Below are 15638 nucleotides of genomic sequence, written 5' to 3' on the forward strand. Positions count from 1 at the left end.
ATGTAGCCAGTGTAACATTTGAATTAGAATTACAGCTGCTAGAAATGATTTTTTAAAAGTTAGCCACATATAAAAACTTATTTAAAATTATTTGAACTGTATTATGTAGAATAACATTAAAGCCTTTAAGAAAATATTTTATTTCCCTCTGAATCTTGTGTGTGTGTCGGGATTTCTCCAGCACAAATGCAGCATCTGCTAGGCTGATTTTTAACACACTGCTGTGATTTGGGGGAAAACTGGCTCTGCATTCACGCCCATTTGCATCTCACTCCACTCACTTCTGTGCAGAAAGGGACCAAAGTTATCTCCAGTGTGCTGTTTGCTTCTGGTGGATAACCAGTAAAAACATCAAAATATTGCTTCCAAAGTTTGTGGGGTGTGTTACCTTACAAGACCTTAGAGAATAAAACCTGTAGACCACAGGCTAAAGCAACCACAATGGAAAGTTTTTCTTCTCCTAAGTAGAAACATATGTTTGCCAAAGTTCTTTGTAAAGCCCCAAAGCTTGCACTTTCTCTCCCTCTCTTACTCTCACTGCTTAAGATGGTCTAATATAATACGTCAGCCTGCTCACCCCCCCCCCCGGCAAATCTTGGAGTCTGGCCAAATAGTTTTTGTTAGGCATCAAGTGGGGAAGAGGCAGGGCCAAGCATGCTGAGGGGAAAGAATGGAGTGCCTGGGGAGGAAGCAAGATAACATCCTATCTAGGCATAACATCCTGTCCTGTGCTTCTGTAGCGATTGTCTGAAAAAGATAACAAGAGGCAGCATCTCTCCTCTTCTCCCAGAACTTCAGAGAGTGCTCCTTGTTCTAAGAGAATGCACATGCCATATGCACACAATATCACTGAGTGAGAACTTGCCATTTAAAAATGTAAACAACGGCATGGGGCGCTTTTCGTTTGTCTGTTGAGGAATGTAGTCCAGGCCCAGCCAATTCTAACTTACTGAAACAGCGCAGAGAGAGGGGTCAGCAGGGACTTAAATAGGAAGCCATCAGAATGAATGGCTACCTCTCAGCATTGGGACAAGCGGTCCGTAGGGAAAACATGCCCTTTCCTATGATGCAGCCTGTTAAAGAGTTTCATCAGTTCCTTTTAAGTGGTGTTTTAAAATAGGGCTTTTAGCTTTCATTAGCGTTGGAGTTTATGGTCCTTCTGTGAATTGAGGCTCATGTAGATAGAGCTTTTGTATCTTTAAAAGACTATCAGTGATAATGAGTGTGCTTGATCTACCTGTCTATCTATCTATCACCTGTCTATCTATCTATCTATCATCTATCTATCTATCTATCTATCTATCTATCTATCTATCTATCATCTATCTATCTATCTATCTATCTATCTATCTATCTATCTAACCATGCATGTGGTTGGATTTTTAGGTGCATATTATTGGTGGTCTTAATTTAGGTTATGCTGGTGCTGCTGCTATGAAAAGCAAATGTTTAATGTTTCCAGGGTAGTTTATAGATCTATAGAGCAATTTGTAGGGTAGTTTATAGATCTATGTAACAATTTTTTCAGTGGGCAGGCGGGGAGGGGAAAATGAGTGTCTTCAGAGGCCTTGGCCTAATTTCAGTGCTGCACGTGAAGAAGAGAAGCTCATTTCCTTTAGTAGGTTCAGAGAGTGCAGGCAAACCTCCTGCTGCCTTGAACCTGTGAGCAAAAGATCTTCTATAAGTGAGACAGTGGTAGTGATTGTCCTCCCCCCCCACCCCCCAGCCGAAAACAGATTCTAGTTTTCATTTCAGGCAAGAAAACTAAGAGCCGTTTCATATATTTGTCAGAGGTAAAGTTTTTATGCTACTTCAGATTGGAAGAGAAACCTTGTCCCTGCTGTGCTATCTTTTGTATATACAGTGGTGCCCCGCAAGACGAATGCCTCACAAGACGGAAAACTCACTAGACAAAAGGGTTTTCCATTTTTGAGCTGCTTCGCAAGACAAATTTCCCTATGGGCTTGCTTTGCAAGACGAAAACGTCTTGCAAGTTTGTTTCCTTTTTCTTAACACTGTTAATACAGTTGCGACTTGACTTCGAGGAGCAACTCATAGAACGCAGTGTACATAGTAGCCTTTTTTGAGGTTTTTAAAGACTTTGGTGATTTTTGAAGCTTTTCCAAAACTTCTTTTGCAGCCATTTGGTAAGTTAAGTTTTTAAAACTTTTTTGGGGAGTTTTGGATTTTGGGTTGGGGTGTTTGGAATTCAAGGACTTGGTGTTGGGAAGGGGTTTGCAAGAATCTGGAAGCTTGTGTGTTTTTTTCTGCATTTTTATGATTTTCTGTGACCATTGGGCCACTCTGCTGTTTTTTTTTAAAAAATCTGGATTTGAATTTCTGTGTGCTGGGTGGCTGGGGGAACAGTTGGGGAGGGGTTTGCAAGAATCTGGAAGCTTGTGGTTTTTTTCCTGCATTTTTATGATTTTCTGTGACCATTGGGCCACTCTGCTGGTTTTTTTTTTTAAAAATCTGGATTTGAATTTCTGTGTGCTGGGTGGCTGGGGAAACAGTTGGGGAGGGGTTTGCAAGAATCTGGAAGCTTGTGGTTTTTTTCTGCATTTTTATGATTTTCTGTGACCATTGGGCCACTCTGCTGTTTTTTTAAAAAAAATCTGGGTTTGAATTTTGAAATGCTCTTTACAGTATGTGTGACTTTAAAGAGCACTTAATAAACTCTTGTTGTACCAAATTTGGCTTGCTTTGGACTTTTTTTTTACCATAGGAGCGCATTAATTGATTTTCAATGCATTCCTATGGGAAACAGTTACAGATAGGTAGCCGTGTTGGTCTGCCATAGTCAAAATAAAAAAATTCCTTCCAGTAGCACATTAAAGACTAACTAAGTTAGTTCTTGGTATGAGCTTTCGTGTGCGTGCACACTTCTTCAGATACTTTTTCTATGGGAAACCGTGCTTCGCAAGACGAAAAATTCGCTAGACGAAAAAATTCGCGGAATGAATTAATTTCGTCTTGCGAGGCACCACTGTATAGGGATTGGTTTGTATTAGAGAACGTTGACTCATACGCAGTTTATGGGGGGGGGGAATGTCACTTGATTCTCCCGAGACCTGCATTTTGAATGTGGTGTCTCTGCAGACAAGTGCCTGACATCTGTTTGAGATGAAGCTGTTGACTATGCAGGCATGTGGGTAGAATCCTTAACAATGTTCCTTGCGGTGCAAAGAAGCCATAGACACACAGACACCATCAAGGTAATATGTAGGCCTTGGCATTACAGTGGTACCTTGGGTTATATACGCTTCAGGTTACATACACTTCAGGTTACAGATTCCGCTAACCCAGAAATATTACCCCGGGTTAAGAACTTTCCTTCAGGTTGAGAACAGAAATCGTGCTCTGGCGGCGTGGCAGCATCAGGAGGCCCCATTAGCTAAAGTGGTGCTTCAGGTTAAGAACAGTTTCAGGTTAAGAACAGACCTCCGGAATGAATTAAGTACAGTGGTGCCCCGCAAGACGAATGCCTCGCAAGACGGAAAACTCGCTAGACGAATTTCCTATGGGCTTGCTTTGCAAGACAACAATGTCTTGCGAGTTCCTGATTTTTCCCCCTCCCCCCTTTTGCTAAGCGGCTAAGCCACTTATCAGCTGATCCGATCAGCAGATAAGCCGCTAATAGCGCTAATCCGCCAATCCTTCAATGGGCTTGCTTTGCAAGACGAAAAAACCGCTAGATGAAGAGAATCACAGAACGGATTCTTTTCGTCTTGCGAGGCACCACTGTACTTAACCCGAGGTACCACTGTAGTTCTTGGTGTCTGATCATTCTGGTTTGCATAACTCAGTAGGTCAGAAGAGTCTGTGATCCAGAACGTTCTGGAGCTCACTCTGCAGATACATTTCTGCTTTGGTTGACTAGCCTTGCCTAATGCTCACAAGCATCTTTCTGGCGATCCTCCAGTGATTCATAGACTAGGAAATCCTGCTTGTCTTCTTTCTATAGTGTTTGCTGCTTTCCAGAATGAAGAGCAAGAGGGTGGAGCATCTGTGGCCCTACAAATGCTGTGTGGCTGCAACTCCCACTAACCCAACCCAGCAACATCTGGATGGCCATAGGTTTCCCAGACCTGGGATATACATTCCAAATATGTCTGTAACCATACCTTTTCCCAAACCTATGAGCACTACTGTTTGCTGCTTAGACATCTGACCATGCCAGCCTTTCTTCATTCAACTGTGAAGTGCTGGGGACTTGTGCTGCAAATGGTTTATTTTCCCAGGGTTTCTTAGGATGAGGCCACGATAAAAAAATGTTTAAACAAATTTTAGGGAGAAATAATAAGTCATCTGTGTTTCTGTTGCATATATTTCAGCTTTCAATGTGAGGAAGCATTCTGAGTGCTTGCAGGGCATTAATATTCTGTGTATTTGGAGACAGTCCTTGAAATCCTTTTGGCACTGTGACTTCTAGTTTTGAAAGTAAAATGCAGACAGACAAGGATAGTCTGAAGGAGAAATTCTGTCTTGACACTAAACCATTAAGAGTACTATGTTTACTCAGTCCTCTTTCCTCGTACAATAGTAAATAGAGCAATCCAAAATTCTGCTGTGTGTATAAATTGCCTGACACCCTGTTTGTAACCACATTAGTTTGGAAGCATGTCCTGTTGATCTCAGTGGAACTTATTTCCATGTAAATGAGCTTAAGATCCCCACTCTCCCATTTAGGGCCCATTCACGGTTTCATTTGTCCTGTGAGTTCTAATATTTTGTATTGATCTCCCATCATGCAGCTGAGAGGTATTTTCTTTTGACCTGCTGTTTTCCTTGAGGAAACCCACCTTTTACTGCTGAATTGGAACAAACGTCAATCCATGGAAAACCTGAGGAGAAATATGTCTCTCTTCTGAACTGGTCTTAAAACACTCCTGAACGGTATTTGTTTACTCAAGCTGTGTTTTGGGCGGTCCACTCCCACCTCCTTTCATTATATCTCTGCCTACCGCTGCAGGATAATTTTTCCAGTTGTCTCTCCAGCTTCAAGCAGTGCACTTCCAGTTTTCTTGACAGGCTTAAATTGCAATTAAACAATATGTGTGGAAATGTGTGTGTGTGTGTGTGTGTGTGTGTGTGATCGTTCCGGCTTGTTTGTTTTGATTGGTTGTGATGGTTCCCGTCACAGCTTTATTTTCAGTCTTTAATAATAAGTATTAAATAATATGCATCGCAGTGGTGGCCAAACTTGGCCCCCCAGCTGTTTTGGGACTACAATTCCCATCATCCCTGACGACTAGCCCTGTTAGCTAGGGATGATGGGCGTTGTAGTCCAAAAATAGCTGGAGGGCCAATTTTGGGCACCACTGATGTATCAGAAGGGTCCTGGCTCCTTTGATTTATGTTGAATGATTGTTTGTCATGGACTGGCTGGATGCAGAGGAGTGGTGGGAGGCATCAGCTGGGGAATCCCCAAGCAAACCCCCAAGGGAAGAAAGCTCAGAGCTGGGGGGTTGGTAGTGGGACAGTGATGAGTGATCAGAGGGAGAAGAGGGTACCGACTGGTAGGAGGAGATGTCAGAAGCTGAAGAGGTAATGGGATAGCGAACAGGAAGAGGCTGTGGCAGAGAGCAATTCAGACTCTGAGGCAGAAGCAGAGTGGAGGCAGGCTGCTGAAGAATCCGGGGAGTCTCCACCTCCTGCAATGACTAGCTCTCCTCCTTCCTGGTTTCCCAGAACCCAAAGAGGTATGAAGAGGGTGGAGCAAAGAGACACTAGACAACAGAGTCTCAGGTTGCTGGGGCAGGACCTGAGGGAGTAGGAGCCTTAGAAAGTGGTGGAAAGCAGGGAACTTCAGTCCTGACAACTGCCTCATTGGGGCAAGACCTACTGAGAAAAGTCACTGTGATCACTAGGCACAGTGTGATCACTAGGAGAGCTTCTGATCCCAATATCTAGAAGCACTTCTGTATCTAGAAATAGCTAACATTATCTCCTGAAAGAACCATAAGTGTTTGAATCTTATTCTTGGCAAGATTTTGAGATGCAATGCCCTTGAAGCCAGTCAGAGGCTGACCTGCATATGAGTATGTCAGGGGTGTGAGTAAGGGTTTCATCTTTAAGAGCAGCAGATTCACTTGCAGGGGAGCATTGCTCAGTTTGCTGTTTGAACCAGGAGGCTTGGGTGACGGACTTCCGAAGAGGGTATCTTGCTAAACGTGTGCACCTTGAGCCTGCTGTTCAATGTTGTGAGAGCCAACACTGTCAGCTTACCCAGTATCTCTTTAACAGAGCTACAGAGTCAACATCTGAACCTAGAAGTGGAGCCCCAACCAGCAATTTCTTCTAGAATGCAGTGTTGATTGCAGCGGCTGTCCCTGGAACGCAGCCCAGGGAGAGAACAGCTGGTCCAAGCATGCCAAAGGCCTTTCCTGAACTGTAATGGCCTCAGCTCACCTGCCCTTCCCTTGCTATTTGACACTCCTTTTCTCACTCCTCATTGTTGATTCCCCGGCCTTTGCCCTAGTCATATCTGTCTAATGTAGATTGCAAGCTCCCTGGGTGGGGACTGAATTATTATTGTTCTGTGGAACCCCTGCTGCCGCAGCGTTCCCACTGCTAAACGTCTTGGCAATACAATACTTTGAATTACGGACCTCAAGATTTAAGTCAAGTAACAGGAGTGACTGTTCTTGGGACAAATTCCAGAGTGAGAGCCCTTCTGTCCTCCTGCTCTGAATCACGAGTGCAGCAGCAGCAGCATATGATGATTGTTGCTACCTTGTAAGTCACATTTCAAATGATATAATTACCAAACGCTCTCTACTGGGAGCTAACTCACTTTGTACTTTTAAGTGCATGCTTGCCTCACTAACATTTGCAGTCTCAGAGTTCATTGCACGGTGACAATCCTGTGTCCTGTATCGTGTCTTCGTTTTGATCCATTGGTACTTTGCCATCTAGTTCAGAGGCTGAATATGTTCCAAGCTGGCAAGCAAACTCAGATCCATGTTAGCAGCTTTCGCCAGATGGTGGTGTGCTGTTTTGAACTAAGCATCAGTGGAACAAGCATACATGGGCTGATGAGGTATACTGTTCCACTTGTTTTTGCCAAAAAGCCATGCAATGCACTGAGTGGCCATCTTGGCCACATGGTATAGCTGAATGAGAGAGAGAGAGAGAGAGAGAGGGTATTTCGAGGGAGGCAATAAATAAGGCGGCAAACACTGGTGTGTATGTGTGTTTGTTTTTCTGTGTGCATTCAGTTTTAGCAGTTTGACTGGCAAACATAACTTGACTGCAAGTCATGAACTTCATTGAATTTCATCCAAAAAAGACACAGCTGAGCAATCTACAGGAAGCAATCTTTTCCTAGAAGTATGCCGTTCCAAACTGTACAAGTTATTGTGCAGCTCGTAAAAGTGTCTGCGCAGCTAAACCTGGACAGTTGGGTCCTGTTCAGATTTTTGTATTCATCAGAACCGGGCTTCCAATATGGAAAAAAAAATACCCACATTGTGCAGTGAAAGAACAGTGACAGGAACCCTTGGTTGTTTCTGGTTGCAGCTGTTTACTGAAGTTTTTTTGCTAAAATATGGAAAAATGTGAGAATGTTAGTTCAGTAATGGTTCCAAGCTCGACTCGTGGAAAATATGACAGTGTTTCCATCAGCAGTTAAGAACAAGTTGGGTCTTTTATTTCTGCAGGGGAGGTGGCATGCAGTTTGCCCTACACAGGAAATTGTCAACGGTAACCTGCAAGCAGCTGTGCGATGACTGCATGTAGGAGGGAAGAGTTCAAAGCCTTCCTGTCCTGATATTTACTGATGGCTTTAGCTTTTTCAAGTTAAGACCAAATATAAATGAGGATGTATAAAATGTTGCTGATCTAAGCTAGTGCAGATAGTTCTCACGGAACGGAGACCCATATATGTGGCATACTTGAAATTATATAATCTGTGCACATTCACACACAATAGATAAACTACCTGCAACTTCTGGGGACACAGGAGAGTTGAAGGGACATTTAGGCAGGCCTGTGTAGTGGGGGCAGCTGGGTACACTTCCCCAGGGCCTCAGAGAGCTAATTCAGCCCAGGGGCCCTTCCAGGGACCAGCGGCTCTGTCGTTTGAGTTTATAACTTTATTCTAACAAGACTCCCTCCCTGGGCCTCAGATTGTGGTCAGCCCCTCCATTCAGACTTTACCTTTCTTGCCTACCACCACTGAAACGGGGGCAGCACCTTTGCAGCTTCCTGCTACCTGCCCACCAAGACAAATCCTAGCACCACCGTGACTATATGCAGCTGGGCAAATAGGGTCACAGCTGTATTATGTACCTCACATTGCCAGACAGAAGACAGGCTCTCACCCTGGGTAAAGGTCACAGGCTTATTGCCCACAGTGCAAAGCCTACAATTTCATATCCTGACAGGCAGGGTGGGCACACTGGAAACTTACTGAAGTGTAAACCCAAAGGGGGGAGGGAAATCCCATTTGGTGTCTCTCCCTTTGGGGACAGCGCTGCCACAGGTTGACCCTGCCATCCACATTGGTGCCTGTTCTTACATACTCAGGCAGGCTATGGACCACACCACAGCTGTATCCACTCGCCTGTTTTGGCTGCCCCACTCCAGCCAGTAGGTGGGCAGTCACATTTCGCACCTGTTGTAGTTTCAGAAGCATTTTCCGTGGCGGTCCCAAAAGCAGTCGAGCGTAAGTCACTTGTGCATGGATTGCAACATAATCTGTTTATTCTGCCAATTGAGTTAGCTATGGATGAATTCTAATTTCACACACACCCGCACACACCCCTCCATCATCCCAAAAAGAGAGAAAGCACAATCATTACATAAAGGATTCGTCTTCTGCTATAGCTGATAATATGGTTGCAAAATGGAAAGTTTTAGTGGCTTGTTTTGTTTTGTTTTGTTGCCGGTTTCAGATGTTCCTTCTGTTTCCACTGACATATGTACGGATGCAACAGCATGTATACTATGTTACATTTTAGATAGGCCATAGCAAATTATTTGTAGAAAGCTACCGTAATAGCAGTATTTAAATCAAGGAATAGAAAGCTTTGTCCTTGTTTAGCCAAAAGATATAAGGTGCTTGTCTAGATAGCATTTCTCAGACTCTCTGAATTCAGCTCTTGTTTCCTTTTACATTTATCCTGCCTTCCAACCTTGTCCCCACCTCATTCCCAAACCAGGCCAGTTGGCAGATGAGGGAGGACACACAGCTTTGTCCACAAGAAACTGTGGAATGAGTTGGAGGGATATTTGAGTTAGAGGGTTATAGTTTGAGTCACTCACCTACCAGACCCAACAGAGGATTGCATAAAATGAACTCAGTGCTAGGAAGTAGCCCCTGCCCCTTTCCACTGTGATGTCATGCCAGTAATGCTACTTATCTGCATGAGTCCTGATCACATGCAAATTTGAGGCAGGCTACAGCTAGACGGATGTTGAGAATTTACCTCTGGTCACGTTGTGTGACCAGAACAATTCGTGTACGGTTAAGGTCATGATTTCCACCCACCCATCTAGACACGCATGAAAAATTGCTCTCGCCTGTGGCTTGGAGAAGTCTGCTAACGGCTCTGCAGAGAGCCAGCTGCACCTTGTATTGTATTTAGACTGTGGTCTGAGATGGTCTTTAAGTCTTTATGCGTCCTTTCGTTGCTCACAAAGAGCCAAATTAATGAGACCTCATCAATGTGCAATTTGAATCAGTGCGATCTGCTAAAGAGCGTGTAGAAATCAAACATGAAGGGGCTGCATTCAATTCTCTGCTGAATGGCAAAGCTTTTGTAAAGTCCGAAGCAGGTGACACTCCACCTTAGTTTTTCATCTCTAAATGGGATTAAAAAATTCCCCTGCTGGAGTTGATTATCTTAATTGAAGTTTCTGACACACGCCACAAGTAGGGTTATAGAATACCATTCCTATCCCATTAGCCACTTATTTCACATGTTCAATAGGCAAAGGGCTAACAGATTGCATGCAGGAATGGGCAAAGGAGTATGTGACGACAAACGTTGAATGCGGGAGAGCAAATAGGGTCTTCAGAGGGCAGAAGAGCTTAAATATTTGTGTTTTTTGTTTAAATGGGGAGGTTCTTTATTCAGCATCTTTGGTATGTGTGACACTACATCCATCCATCCAGAGAGAAAGAGAATATAGGTTTCTGCTCCAAAGAGCTTACAGATCTGAGTGGTATTCAACTATGTTGAACTCAGAGTAGAACTATGGGAATTAAGGTGCCTAACTTAGTCATTTTCATTAAGTTCAGTGTGTGTACTGTTAAGTGCTACCATGTATTTATTATTTTATTCATTTAAGATCCAGTGGTGGTGTAGTGGTTAGAGTGTCAGACTAGGGCCTGGGAGACCAGGGTTCTTCTCCCCGCTCTGCTATGAATCTCACTGGGTGCCCTTGGGCCAGCCACTGTCTCTTAGCCCTGCGTTCCCTCACAGGGTTGTTGTGAGGATAAAATGGGGAGGGAAGGTAAACCATGTATGCCGCCCTCAACTCCTTGGAGGGAAGGTGGGATAGAAAACAAAATTTAAATACATAGTATATGTATTATTTTAACCATGCTCATAGGGTTGTTTGAATAAATATTTGCTACAAAAACAAAAAATGGATGTTGAGTGCAGAAAGCTTCCCAAATAAATAAATAATGGCCGTTTTACTGAGAACCTTTGTCCTGCTAGTCATCAGCTTGGTGCTTCCAGCTCTTGAAATATATATAATTTTGATGTTCAGTGAGGACTGTCTTCAGTGCAGGTTTGGGCATGGTTAAAGTGTGATCTTTTGTGGAAACATGAGCACTGTTAATGATGAAATCAGAGCTTTGTTAATAATGCATTATAATTATTGCTTCTGTCAGGCACGTATCTCATATTTCTTCTATTTTAACCAGAGAATCCCAGTTAAACTGAATTTGTTTGATATGGTTCTTTTCTATACCCCTTTTTATTTTTATTTTGTTTTTGTGACTGGGGAACCTTTTTCAAGGCCAATGTGCCTTTGCAATGTAAGTGCATCTATTTAGCCTGGTGAAATACGTAAGCAGAGAATAGCCTACGTAATGAGCAAATGAGGGAACACAATTTTAATAATACAAGGCACCTGATTGGCCCTGCCCTTTCCTCAAACAATGGAGATGTACGTCATTCTCCAGGACAAACAGTGCCTGTGGCACCGTGCTTCCCATGTTTGAACTGCTTTCCTGGGTGAAATCATCCACATGTATTTCTGTGCATTACGAATAAAGCTTCTTATCCAATGTGTCAATCAAACCCAGAAACATTTAAACGCTACCTAGGTGGAGAGCAGGGCTGTCCTCTCTTTTGGGGAGGGAGGTGCGACGGAGCACAATCTTTGGATGATGAAGATCCCAGGTTCAACATTGGGCATTCCTAGTTATAAAGGGCAGGCATCCAAGGAATGGGACAGTCCTTTCTCTGTCTCAGGTCTGGGGCTGGGCAATATCTGGTTTTCAACATTGCGATATATCACCAGCTAAACATTGTGATATACCAATATATCATGATGTCCGTAATAAGGATGGAGTTATGTAGAGGCACTGGCTGGCTTCGCGGTTTTCCCTGTGTCATGATTTTTTGCATAACAAACACAAACCCACCCCACAATTCACGATATATTGCCAGGCCAAAAATTATGAAACGGATATCACGATATAGACTTCAAACTGGTTTTGGACGATATATCGATAGAGCCACTTCCGCCTTAAGAGGAGGTGGTGTTGCGGGCTGCATGCTCCCACCATGCGCGCGGTGGCTGGCTCTCAGCCTCTGCGTGATTGAGGGAATCCCTGGCCCCGTCATCCTCTGGACAGCCAATCGGCAGGCTCGGGAGGCAGGGATCTCCCTCTTTTGCCGCCTCCAGCTGCTCTGGTTTCCCACCCTCCCGCCTTTTAAGGTTTTCGTCTTTGACCTTGCTAGGGACCTTAGTTGGTCGCCATTAAGGGTCCTGGTAGGAGTTTTTTCCACTTGGCAAATTGGCACCAGCCACTTGGTTTTTTGCCTACCTGGTGGCAAATTGTCACAACTTCCTTGGTATTGGCGGTTAGGCATTGGTATTGTTATGTAGATGGAAGGGGGGAGGAAGCGCCATCACCTGCCCCGCATATTGAAGGGTAGTCCGATAAAGGATTCCGTGGGGTGTGGCCCTGTCCGAAGCCTATGGAGGTGAGGGCCTAAGGCACACCCCCGAGCGGTGACCCCGGGGGAATTCCTAGTTGATGTGCATCAGCAGGACTCCCTTCTGGTGGTTAACTCTTCCTGGACTTCAAGCGGATGGGCTGAAGCCGAATAGTCTGTTAGGACCAATGCCTAAGCCAATACCGCTCATCACCTGTAACCAATAAGGTTGTGACCATATTTACCCCATTAACCTTAAATAATTGTGTTATGTGTCTTTATTTCCACTGGGGGGGCTCACCACGCAACACCCAGCACTAGCCTTGGATAATTAGCCAGATCAGGGATTTTAAAAATACCTGGTCAGTGGGTAAATGCAGGGGTGGGTTTTGAGTGGACACTAGGTGGGTCTGGGTGGGTCAGGAGGTAGAGAACATAGCTGTGTCTGGCAGGTTTTAGGTTGAAGCCAGGCAGGTCTGGGCACCAGTTCATTAGGAGGCTAAATTAAACCCTCAACTGTACTTCAAAAAAACAAAGCAAAAACAACAACAACAAACCCACACCTGGTTTATTCCATAAAATTATAGCTGTATAATATGGTCCAGTTGTCAAACTATAAAATCTGGTTCTTTCAGATACTTTGGAGATGGTTGGCAAGCTTTGGAACGGTGTTGGTTTTTAACTAGGGAAATAATGCCAATTGAAGGACTAAACTGTTTCTTCAATCTAGTTTGGATCTTCCACGCCATAACTTTAGCCTGGCCATTGACACTTATTCTACTTTGCTTTGTGGGACCCACTGCTTTTGTTGAATCTCTGTTGTTATGGTTTGCTTGTTTTTACTGTCTTACTTGTATTAAAATTATTTTGCTTGTTTTTATAACTTGCATATTGCATTGTAACCTGCCCCGGTACCTTGTGGTGAAGGGCAGGTTAAGAAATCTTACATTTAAATAAATGTAGTGTGGTCTTTGGGGAGTTGCCACATGATGGCGCTAGAGACCTGGATGCCGCTGTGTTGGCTGGCGTCTTATCTGGGCAAACAAGGATCAGCAGTTACCTTAGTGACTTCCGGAGCTTGAAATTGTGAGGGATCATCAGGAGATCAGCAAGTTCTGGGGAGAAGAGTGACATTCTTGCTATTTGACCACAAGGAGGATGTGCGTCTTTAGAGATGGCCCTGGAAAAAACCTGGGGGAAATGGGATCACAGGCACCTGATCTCTAGCTAGCAGCTTTGTATGGGTTCCAAACCGCTATAATTTAATCCCTGAAAAACCAGTAGCAATCACTATGATAATGATGCAATTTCCTCCATTTATGGGTCTTCGGAACCTTTCGCCATTGTCCAATAATTAGCTGGAATATCTTGCCACTGTCTTCTCTGTCGAAACGTAAGAGGCATTTTGTGGTATTGATAAGAGATAGATGCAACAGTGGTTGAAAGCGTTTACCTGACCTTTAGCCACCCATGATGCCGTGGTACACTGGGAGTGACAGTGGGAGGGGCTAGGACTTGGTGGTGCAAACACACTAGTAGGAGCCCTGGATTGGCTCTGCCAGTGCGTTCGCACCATGATGACCTTCCTGCCACCTCTTCTTCCTGGTACTCCCCAGTGAGTACGTGACAGGTGGTCAGGTAAGTGCTGCTGCCCCGACATGGGAAGAGAGGAGGGCTGGAAGAGGAAATAACTCTTCAGTCTTTGGCAAATTTGGTCTTTTCTTTTTGGTTTTCCTTCTGAGGAAGGCCAAATGAGGGGGGTAGTGCAGATCTCCGCAGGCTACAGTGTTCTGTATCATGGCTTACAGCTTCTTTTCAAACCTTTCCTTGATTCTGGTGGTGTCTGGAATGCATGGGCGATATCTGGAAAACTGTAAGTGCTCACTTTGTAAATGGGTACATTATCAATAAAACTTTCATTTTTCGTGGGTGGGGGCATAAAAAAGCAGGGGAGGAATTATACATAAACTTTTATGTTGCCGAAATTGCTGTGGCACTTCCTGACAGCTAGTCATGAAATATGCCGAAAGAAGACTGGAAGGATACTTTGAGTACACATCAGTGAAAGGGTTAGAGCACCCCTGAATAAAAAACCATATCCCATGAAATATCGGTCCTAGTCTGGGCAAAATATTTATGTGCCTGGCTTGCAGGATGCAAACAGTTATGGCCAGCCAAGACACAAGAGTTTTATGGCATCTCTAATTACATACCACATTACTTCATTGCATTGTGTTATACATTATGCATTATATTAACCAATCAGGAACTTAAAGAACTTCAGCCCACTGTGCGTAGCTCATCACTTCAACAGGAACTGCTTCGTCTGCTGTAAATAATTAATTGCTACCACGATAATCTTGCCTGCCTGCAATGCCATACATGCATATGTATCTAGTAGCGGTGTATATCTTCCTTTTGCATATACATGCCCATCCTGCCTGCTTTTTAAACTCGTGGGCAATTATAGGAGTTTAGTAGGTGTTACAAGATCTGCTAGTGTGCCTGTACACACATGAATGTGAACAACTGTTCTGGCCATGTTTTCACTGCAGACTTAGCAATGAGCAGTACATTTCTTTTGATCTTGACTAGAGACATTTGTGTACATCTAGGCTGAATTGCATTGGCTTTTAAGACCTTGCTTGTTCTGGAAGAACTTGGCACTGACCAATAAGGAAACCAGCATCAGTTGCTTACTTTGGAGAGCTAGCAGGAACCACACCATTATTGCAGTTGTTGGCATCTGTCTATCCCAAGAGACAATAAAGGGGTGCGCCTTTTGGGGTGAAATCAGACTGTTGGAAAGCTGCAGCACCTGCTGTGGCTGTAGAGACCAATGTAGGAGAGACATGTTTTGTTGCAGCTAAGGCAGATGAAGGCGAGAGAGAGGGAGCTTGTTAAAATAATCTTTCCACCTTTCAAAATGTTGGTAAAATTATTGTTTACCTGATATGGTTAGTTGTGCAACTGCAGCATGACTCCTCCCTTTCAAGCACTGATGGTCTCTGGGTTCCTTGTGAACCCACCAAAATATGGCTTTAAAATATAAAGATTATTCCTTTACAAAAACACTGGTGAGGTATTGATCCATAGCAGAGTCCTAAGTAGTCCCAAAGTAACTAGGATCATTGAGGAAAGATATGTGTCAAGTTAAGCTCAAGTGGAGGAAATTCTGGAGGCATCCTGCGTCAAGTTAATTGAGTGTCGTGCCACAAGATGAAAGCCAAGTCATGGGGCAGCTCTGCCCTACTAGTGCTCCTGCTTTCGCTAAAAACTTGGGAATTCTAAGGAAATGGAGAAATTATGGTAAAAATTGTGCTTGGGGGCTGGGAACCATTTACACACAATGCTACTTGTGATTGGCATGGGCTGGGATCAGCACTTACACAACAGAGGCTCTCTCTCATGACGACCATGACACCTTCATTGCTCAGAGCAAAGCTAGATTGCACATAGTCTTCAGCCATGTACAGGGTTCCATCTGAACAAGTCCTCAGCAACAAGGGAGACCTA

At 44.0% G+C, this 15638-nt stretch overlaps 1 protein-coding gene across 5 annotated transcripts in view; it reads left to right on the plus strand.

Annotated features, from left to right (window-relative positions):
* Nucleotides 1-15638, plus strand: part of HIVEP2 (HIVEP zinc finger 2) — a 137354-nt gene that overhangs the window by 95440 nt on the left and 26276 nt on the right. Inside the window, exon 4 of one of the 5 annotated variants that reach the window (XM_082215866.1) lies at nt 8627-8668. The exons of the other annotated variants lie outside the window; for them this stretch is intronic. The gene's annotated coding sequence lies outside the window, so the exon portion shown is untranslated. The remainder of the gene's footprint in view (nt 1-8626; nt 8669-15638) is intronic. 5 annotated transcript variants of the gene reach the window in all.

This window comes from Podarcis vaucheri (genome assembly GCF_965113315.1).
Source record: "Podarcis vaucheri genome assembly, chromosome: 3".
NCBI lineage: Eukaryota > Metazoa > Chordata > Lepidosauria > Squamata > Lacertidae > Podarcis > Podarcis vaucheri.